We start from the raw sequence: 10,165 nt of genomic DNA, 5'->3' as shown, positions 1-10,165 counted from the left end.
CAGAAGATTTTAGAAACCTTTCTCTTCAGCATCATTCCCATTTGCAGATGCCATTTCGGCTTTCCTCTCATCAAGAATTCGTTGCATAACTCTGATTTGTTTTTCCTTCTGTGCTCGTTTTCCAGCAGTTTCTCCTCAGAGTTTCTCATTCCTCTTTTGCTTGTAGTGGTCATCTATTCGCTTGGCAAGTTCTGGCTTTTTTCTATTGGCAGGTGCTCCAGTTCGATATTAAATAGGCTTAGTTCCATCATTTTCATTAGCAACTCCATATTGAACTTAGAACTTGCCAAATCAGTATTTTCTCTAAAAATGTATTTTTTCCATGCTTTCTTTTAAAACAAAGATGACCAGTGGGATGCTGCTCATGGATTTCTCAGTATCTGATCTCATAAATTTTTTGGGTTTTCTTTTATAGTGGTATGGCCAAACCTCTTTGGGTTTTTTTCCTCCTTTCTTATCTTATCTTTTTCTCCTTTACTCTTTTAGTATTTTTATCAATTTCATGCGTAGGTGCTGCAATTGGACATTTCTTTGGTTCTTTTCCCTTACACGTTTGTCTCATCAATTTATTGGGAATGGTTCAGGTTGTTATGGGATAATGTAATGAGTTTACGCTTCTTTAGATTGAAACTGATTTACGGATGGTGATTTATAATCTGATTGTGATTTGTGTGTGAAATGTGCAGGTTAAGTAGGGAAAATGTAAGAAGAATCAGCAGCGATGGCGGTGCCTTTGCTTTCGAAGAAGACAGTGAAGAAAAGGGTCAAGAAGTTCAAGCAACCCCAGACAGAGTGCAAAATTGTAACCTTTGTCTATACTGCTTACAGCAAATGACATTCTTAAACCTACTAATGTCTCTGCCGGATTCACCTTATTTGACAGCAACTCAAACACCCGTGTCCAACTTGCTAAGAAAAGCGGAAAAGGGGAATACAGGAAGTGTCATGAGTCTTCCCAAGCATAGTAGGAAGGTGAGCCTCTATCTTTGTATCATGAAAATAAACGGTAGTATGCTAAGGTGTTCTCTCAAATATTTAATCAATTAGAAAGCTAGGAACCTTTAACTTTGAAGGTAAAAAGGGTAGGGAAGTGAGCACTAATAAAAAAAAAAAGGAAAGCCTGCCAGTCTATATTTTTACAATGAAAGAGAAATCCATGACCCGTATCAGTTTTCCTATCCCTCGCTCTCCTTTTTTTTCCTTTTTTTGTCAATTTAATCTATATCTCAAGAAAGACATGGAAAATTCAGTGCATGCTTCTGAATATTGATCAGCTCTCTGTGTTCGTAGAAAATTCAGCCCAACTCTTTGTACCCGTTTGTCTAACCTCCTTTCCTTGCTTAAGCAGGTCACTCATCATGAATATGAAGTCGAAACAGCAAATGGAAGAACAATTACAAAAAAAGGAAAACCAAAAGTACTGTAATGTTTGCGGTATGTAATTTTGATTTCTGATCAGTATGCATTGTCGTAGGGGAACGATTCTTTATGTGTATATTTCTTGGTTATGTGTAATTGTCCCTATTACTACAGGACCCAAGTAGACATAAAAAACTAGAGACACCAAAAGCTGTTACACCTAGACCTGTTACTAAGGTAATTAAACGATGAACTAGGATAAATTTTCCTTCTCAGTGTCATCATGCTGGTTGTTTTAGCTTTTGATCTTTTGTGGAGTGTCAGTCATGTCTCACCCAACAAGAAGTATGATTTTTGCCTATTTTTGATGAATGGGGTGTACTAGACAGACAATAATCGTGGTCACGAAATTCTCTTACCTTGAAATGGTGTTACTCTTATTCATATCATTTAGGATTAAGTTGTGATTACTAATAGATTAATGCAATGAAACAGAGCAATTGGTTAACCTGAGCAAGGTAAAGTAGAAACAAGGAGAAATTTAACTGTATGTGATGAAGTTTGTCTCTGTACACTGCAAGATGCCTTGTGATTACGGTCACATATAATTTTATGTTATGTGTACTGACATTTGTGATTGGAATTTCATGATAGGGAACAAAGGGACAAGTTCATACAAATTCATCTAATATAGGTGATCTGTTTTCAGAAGGATCTCTGAATCCTTATGCAGATGATCCCTATGCATTTGATTAGAGGTATCCCCGTTTCATGTTAGTTCTATTTGAATTGCAGTACTTTAATTAATGTGCAGTTGACCTTTCCTGCATTGGGTTAATAGTTCATGTACTCAGGTGCAAGATTTACTCCATAAACTAGACAATTATTTTTAATTTTTTTGCTACTGGAAATGGAATGGGACAGCTTTTGATTGTTAAACATTTTTCTTTTTATTAAGTATGAAGTGTTTGGGTCGACCGTGAAGAAGCCAGTGCAAAAAAAAAAAAGGATTTGTCTACAAAAAAGGTTGCTTCTACCCACTGATTATTCTATAAGATTTATTGCATGCATTGTTTTCTATGTCCTGAGCTACATTAGACGAGGAAACTTTTTTAAACGTTTAGCTTGTTCAATATTGATCAGGTATAATGCTATGAGATCATTTTGGTAAATCTGCAGTCTGGCATGAATACTAAATGTTCAGTTGTTCTTGATACTGCTAAGGAGCTGTTTCTCTTAGTTAAGTTGTTTGTAGTATCAAATCACTGCTGCATCTGGATTTTGGCAGGAACTGTATCATGCAATAGAAGGCTTTGCAAATGGAGGATGAAATTTTTTAATTCTAGACATTTTAGCACACAAAAAATGTACATTGCAACTGTAATAATGTTCCTTCATTGATAAACAAGAATTAAATGTTTGCATGTGTCTGAAATGCGAAATTGCCTGTTTTCGTGGCTCCAAAACTCTTATCTGGAAGTTTGATTGCTATAATAACACAGAGCTCTTGTTAAAGATGTATGGCCAATGTTGCATTCCCCTCTACATCTTGATTTTTTGTGAAAAGAAATTATGTTGATTTTTCGTGTCACTTTTGTTTGTGCCTCCAATCTTTTACCCCAACGGTATCGTGCCACGTGAGAAAACTAAAATCAATTGAGGGTGTCTTGTCAACATATAAGACTATTTGTATACCTTGGTTGAGGTCAGGGAATGTATGATTTCCCTAGGTGCATCGTGGATTTGTTATTAGTTATTAGTTTTTAAAAACCCTATGTATTCCTTGGTTTCCTTTTTTTTGGTGGTTAATGTTATTTTTGTTATAGAGCATGGATCCGGCTCACTTTTCATGATGATACTGGGTGTGTAAATGTTATTGCATTAGGTGTCGAAGCTGAGAAGCTGATTGGTGTTAGCGCGCTTGACATGTTTGAGGCTGCTGACGATGAGGTTATGTGTTGCTCTATTCTCATGCATAGATACCTGAACTTGGAGATTGTTCAACTATGTAGCCAGGTCATTTGGATTTGTCATTAATGAACTTTCTTTTATGCAATTTTAATGGTCTGATTTGTGTACAGGGATTCTTGAATTGCCACTTTATTTCGATTCAACCTTTTTGCAGACCTTTAAGTTGTACCATCGTGTGGCTTGTCGAATTGAACTGACCAGGCTCCTATGCTATTTTAAGCGTTCATCCGATGTGATCAACAAAGTGACGTGCACTAAATACGCTGTTGTTGCTTGCTACCCAGTTTAGAGAGGTTGTTTTTGGATGCTTATTTCTTGTGCTATCTTGTCAGCTCGTGAACTTCTTTGAGCTTGTAGTGGCGTCGGTATTAGTTTTGAGGCTTATATGCTATTGATACTAATAGCATTTAGTGGTTCTGTTCTTTTTAAAAAATTTTCTTTGGGATGCTTTGTTATGCTGCCAGCTCAGAGCCTTTCTTCTTGGGCTGAGTTCTTAGGCAGCAGTAGTATTTGGAATAGTGATATGTAGACTATAGACCACATGTTTGTTACTTAGACGATTCATTCACTGGATAATTACTAAACTTTGTTTTGTTTCTGCGTTATCTAAAACCTAGATCTTTGTATAGTTCTTTAGCCTTTGGAGTTTTAAGCAACAAACATTCCTTCTGTCCTAGCTGTTACTTTTGTTATTCCAACTTATTACATCTAATAAAGTCAATGTCCTTTTTATTTTCAAAATTATATACCTGCTACATATGTTTTATGGGCATCCATAATAAATTATCACCGCGCAGGGCGCGGTTCATGCCTCCTAGTTAGAAGAAAGGCTTGTTCTTTTGGTGTGGTTGCAGCCCAAAAGCAATAAAGATTTATTTTGATTTACAACTTCTGATACCACTTCTAACCCAGGTATTGAAATGCAATAAACATAAGTAGTTGGACTTACTTTTGAGTACTAATACTTTGTACTAAATCTTGTTCTTTTTCTCTTGTCAGACTTCTAGGTTGAAAATGAGGTGCTGATATATCATTTGGGAATTTTAAATCTGGTTTCTTTAGTGTATCAATTTTTGTATTTAATACTTCCATATGTTGAGATATTGTATGAAGAATTTGATTTGTATAATTATTTTGTTGATAAACTTTTTTAAGATCTTCAAGATTTATTGAATTATTTGTACTTGATTCAGCTTCTCTTCCCTTTTTAAAAGGTGAGGCTATTACTTCTCCTTTTCCTAGATTAATTTTTACTTCTTGTAATGGAGGGTGTATTGATGTTAATATTTGATCATCTTTCAATTTCCATTTTTTATATAAATTAGTTTGAACATTTATTTGTGGAATATTATAAACATCACTTATTCCTAATTTTGATGTGTAAAATGTTAACCATGTAAAGAAAGGAAAGTCAAACTTTTGTTTTTCTATTTCTATTTTCCATTCTAATATTAATTTTTCTTTATATTCTGATTCTAATTGAAAAAACCAAATTCTTTTTTCTGTGTTTTCTTCATCATCAAAATCTTCTTGTAAATATTTATGATTTATTTTATATGGTCTATTTATAACATTTATTTCTCCTTGCATTTGAGAATGTGTTGGGGAATAGTCAGATTTATTTTGATTTACAACTTCTGGAATAGGAGTTTTATATTTAAAATTTGATGTACTTTCCATAGGGAAATTAATTTCAGATGACTCATAATTTGAACGTCTAGCTGGTAACCATGAATAAGATGATTCTGGTCTTTCTCTTAATGATGTAAATCTTATTAAAGTACTTCCATCTGATTTTTCTATAATATCTTCTGCAGTAGTTTGTTCTATATTTCTTGCTACTTGTGGATTTTTAATTTCAAATTCACTAGGTATAGTAATTTCATTCCATTTTAATCTTTTTGGAATATATGTAGTAGGTCGATCTGCATCTACTTGTAATAAAGTTGTTTCGTCTTTAAGAGTTGGAGTCATTATGAATTTTGGATTTAAATGTGAAGATAAAGGTCTATAATATATTCTGTATATTATTGCAAAATTCTTTGTATGTTTTTCAAATTCATTTCCTTGTAGATGAATATCTAGTATAACTGAATTTAATATATGAGGGTCTGTTAAATCTATTGAAAAATTTGGAGCACAGTTAAAATATATTGGTCCGTTGCAAACATTAGTTTGAATCATTGATAATAAAGATGTTTTATATCTTTTGAGTCTAGTGTCTCTTAAAGCTAGGTATATTGGAGCATCAACTCCTAAATGGAATAAGGGCTTTACAGCAATTTGTATTAATCCAATATGAATATAACGATATCCTTTACTTAAATATTTTTGAATTGTACTATGATTTAATAATTGTATAGTTTGATATTCTTCTTGAATAGATATTGTTTCTTCATGGGTTTTGACTGATAAAGCAGTTTTGAAATCTAAAGGGCCAATTCTATAAATGTGTTCAATTTTTTCTTCTGGGATTGTCCAATCTGAATTGTTTATAGGCATATGATATTCATGACTTTGTACTACATTTTCTTGCTTTGAATTAGATCCTATTTTTAATTGTCTAAGAAATGCAGCCATGCTTAATATTTAATTAAATTTTACTTAGACGGGAACAACCGAGCCTATGCCTGGAACATCCTATCCTGGACTTACCAACGGTCTAACAAAGCATCAAGTCTTACCAACGTTTTCAGTAAAGTTTAATAAAATATGTAACATAAATGCATGAAATAGCCAAGTTAAAATAGAAACGTAATTCAAATAAAGTAAATGTAAATGCAAAGTTTAAATATGCGTATGCAAATTAAACAAGGGTGTGGCTCTGATACCACTTCTCACCCAGGTATTGAAATGCAATAAACATAAGTAGTTGGACTTACTTTTGATTGTTGAGTGACTAACGGAAGCTTGTAATGAATTCCAACCTTGAAGACTTTATTGTAATGATGAAATCCACTTCTACAAAGACTTTGAGTACAATGGTTATTTTAGAGTGAGTGGGAATAGTAGGAGAACTAAGAGTAAGTGGGAGTAGTAGGAAAACTAAGACAAGTCTATTACAACTTCTGATATTTTTTCGCCGATGCCTGTCTTCTGAATCTTGAATCTATTTATAGAGGCTCGGTTCTGCATTTCATCTTCATTTCAATTTTGCTTTCATTTGTTGTGGCCGACATTCTTTTTCAAAAGTCGTTTGGATTTTGTCCACCGATGGGGTCATCAAAAGGATCAAAAGTAGATTCTGATGATCCTGCTGGCTCCTCTATTTTGTCTTCTTCTTTTGGCTTTTGTAAATAATTCAGATATTCTTTCAGCATCTCGGGATTCTGCATGATTTGCTTTATTAAAAAGTTACTGGCTGTTTCTTCGGATGCCATTTCCGTCACCTTTTCTTTGTCTCTTTTTGGAGTGAGTGGAGTTGGTGTAGTGGTTGGAATGATTGTTGACTGTCTTGTCTCCTTTTGAGTAGTGGTAGTAGCTGTCCACTTTAATTTGTCTCCAGTGGTCAGGAATCTGATCACATTAGTTTGATCGCCAAATTCTTGATTGAATCCAGTCCACCATTCAAAGATACTTGCATGTTTCACTACATTTCATGCATTTTTCTTAGTTTTCTAGCATTTGGCATGCTCCTCCAATCCTTTCCCCTTCATTTTAGGCTTTTACATCTTCATGCTAGTTATAGGGTACATTTGCTTGAGGGTCCCCTTTAGATAAGGGAAACGAGCGAGTGTGGCTACAAAATAGCCTTAGCACGCTAGTTCTTCCTTCTAATCAAAGGAAAAATTAAAGTCATGAAGTTAGGAGTCATTCCCGTACCTGACTTGATGCATTCCTATAGGTTCATACACTTTCATTCTCATCATGTCACTCCCTCACTCTCTTATCCACATTTTTTCACTACTTATATCCTTCTCAATACAAATGCCATGTTCACACATTTTTCTTCTTGTCACTTATTTTTCTACCTCACAAATTGCACCCAATTGCACTTATATGTATCTACTATCATATTTTCATCCATTTGCACACAAACACCTTTATTTTCCCAATTTGCACACATGCACTTGTCTTACATTCGCACACATGCACGTTTTCTTACATTTTCACACTTGCACTCATATTTGAGTCTTCATTTGCATCATTCGCGACCTCTATGAGGACTTTCCTTATTGGCCAGCACAACTCATGTGGTTGGGACCAAAAAGCCTCGTAAGAGACATTTTAGATTTAGGATTGCATTTCTTTTTCATATCCATTAGTCACATCCAACATGCAACGCATATTTTGGGTAGAAGAATTAGGAAACGTGGGGCTAAATCGCGCAACTAGCTTTGGCTAGAGTAAGGGAGTGCCTTAGGCTTTGCCTTTGCCTTCTCCCTTATCAAATGTGACCCCCAATCCCTTTCTTTGGTTACGTAGACCTAAAAGTTCTTAAAAAGGGGTTTGTTTACTTTGCTTTTCAAAAAATTCATTTTTGGGTGACTTGGTACCCCCTAACTCTATACCAAGTGGCGATTCCATTTTCTATGTAAAAAAACCCTTTTTGAACTTTGTTTGGCCAAATCGTCGCATTTTCAAGTCCCACGGCCTTTTATTTTCATTTTCGCACACATTCACATACATATTCCACACACTACTTTCACTACACATCAAAAAGTGGGGCGCGACAGTTGGCGACTCCACTGGGGAATTTCCTAAGTGGGTCCAAGCATTTGATTTGGCCATTCTTTTCCTTTTTCTACCCTTTTTATGTATAGCATTTGGATATTAGGGTTGTATTTTCCATTCTAGGGCCTTTTGCCTCGCGCGCGTATCAAACTATTCCCCCACTTGTGTATGTATGATTGGTTGTTTGGATGTATGTTGTACTTGTTTTATCTCGCACTTTGCATTGCATTTGGGTGGGGGGACATTACCCTAGAGCCTCGCGTTGGTTCTCGATCCCTCCCCTCCAAACGAGCACAAGCATACGTGCATACGCTTTAATTATTTATCCCTCCTTTATTTTTCTTTTAGTGGCTTGTCACGCCACCCCACCCTGTTTGGATTTTAGGCGACCCACTTGGACGTGTGATCGTGACACGACGTGTGCGTAGCACGATCCGAGGGGTCAATCAATCTTCCACTTTAAGCTTTGGGTTGATAGCCTTTAGCTTTTAGTCGAAGGTTGAGGATTTTTATAGATTCACTCAGACATGTAGCCCTAACACGACGTGTGCGTGGCAATGTCTGGGGAATCGCTCGAGCCACCGACAAAGAACCTTGGGATTAATGACCCTTGGTTTCCAAGTCTGAAGGCTCGGGGACCTAAAACCTATCGAGTCTAGCTGCATTAGTGAGCCAATACCTCATGCATCCATGATAGTTTACCTAAGGAAGAGTCTGCCTTACCCTATTAGGGACACTATTCACTAGGGGAGGGGTCCAACCCCTTTCTCCTTTTTATTGCTTTATTTCTTTGTGTTGATTACGTTGCCACAATGTGTTATGTGTATTTATCTGGCTAAACTAACTTTTCTTGGTTTTGTGCCCCATTGCATTCACAAACCCTAGCAAATAAGAGGTCTGGCCTGACCTTCTTTTAGAGCCTACCCGTATAGATAGGATATTGCACGTTTAAGAAGTTTTGGTATATTTCGTTCATAAATTAATAATGTCATATCATTTTAGGCTTACCCTGGCAAATGAAGGGTCCCTTAGGTCATGTTTCATTTCAAATTGCATATTTTACTGCTTTAATAAACTGGCATCACGCATAAACCATAGAAAGGGAATGCCATTTAGGGAATCCTATATTAGGGATAAGCCAACCCTATATTCCCGTGGGTATTTAACCCTATCTTGGGAATTGCACGTTTAAATTCATGTTTAACCAGAGAAATGGGACCCGTAGGTAAGGTATTTGACACCGGTTTTTGTTTCTAGATGGAAAGTCCTCGCCGAGTCCAACAGATGTTAGTAGTACCGCTGGAGGTACAAAGATGGCCCACGTTGCTTTCACCCAGTGAGATTAACCAAGTAGCCACTCGATTAGGGCACATCGGGGATTTCAGGGACATTAAGTCCGACGGTTATTTGGTGGAAGCTTTGGTGCATCTATGGGACCCCACTTGTTCCACTTTCAGACTGGGGAAGAGGGAAATGACTATAACAATTGAGGAGGTCGCTGGATTTCTCAATTTGCCGATTCAAGGAACTGCCGTGATATTTCCATTAGTGTCTAACAAGGCCGAATTTTGTCGCTTCACCGGGTTAAAGGAGTCAGCAATACGAGGGTCGGACCAAAACATAGAGGCAAAGTTCTTATTTGATCGATTCGCGTTAAGGGATGGGTTTGAGAGGCACCTAGGAGATTTCTCGTTCACCTCCAAGGAAATTTGGGAACGAAAGAGAGTATGGGTGTACAGTTTGGTTATGGCTGGAACCTATTTTTTCCCTAGAAAAGACAAAAAGATAGCCTTTAAGCTCACTAAAACCTTGTACGACCTGTTCTTAGGAGTGAAAGACAAACAGTGTTCTATTATACCGACCGTTTTGACAGATATCTTCGTAGCCTGAACTACCTGTCAGAGAGGGAGAAAGTTCTTTTGTGGTTCAAATTGGATTTTACATGTATGGGGTATGGAGCACTTCATGAGACGACCGTCTATTCCCGAGAGTTTACCAATGACTGCGTACGACTGGATAGCCACACATTATAAGAGGGTCAAGAGAGAGGATCTGCCATGTGATGCATCCGAGTTTGTGGATTTCTTGAAGAATATGACTGATCAAAGTATTAGATGGGTATTGGATTGGACCAATTGTGTAAAACCCGTTCTCCGCACCC

At 36.5% G+C, this 10,165-nt stretch overlaps 1 long non-coding RNA gene across 2 annotated transcripts; it reads left to right on the top strand.

Moving 5' to 3' along the window:
• The first annotated feature begins 382 nt into the window (after positions 1 to 382).
• LOC113757658 lies at positions 383 to 3,891 on the top strand. Of its 2 annotated transcripts, XR_003466444.1 has the most exons (9): positions 383 to 417; positions 511 to 584; positions 687 to 802; positions 884 to 972; positions 1,349 to 1,434; positions 2,014 to 2,117; positions 2,318 to 2,385; positions 3,245 to 3,375; positions 3,485 to 3,891. It is a non-coding gene; the product is annotated as an uncharacterized LOC113757658 (long non-coding RNA). The 2 variants fall into 2 exon arrangements; XR_003466443.1 differs by lacking the exon at positions 2,318 to 2,385.
• Positions 3,892 to 10,165: the final 6,274 nt, after the last annotated feature.

This window comes from Coffea eugenioides, unplaced genomic scaffold (assembly GCF_003713205.1).
Source record: "Coffea eugenioides isolate CCC68of unplaced genomic scaffold, Ceug_1.0 ScVebR1_3211;HRSCAF=4382, whole genome shotgun sequence".
Lineage (NCBI taxonomy): Eukaryota > Viridiplantae > Streptophyta > Magnoliopsida > Gentianales > Rubiaceae > Coffea > Coffea eugenioides.
This window is presented reverse-complemented; position numbering and strand designations above follow the sequence as displayed.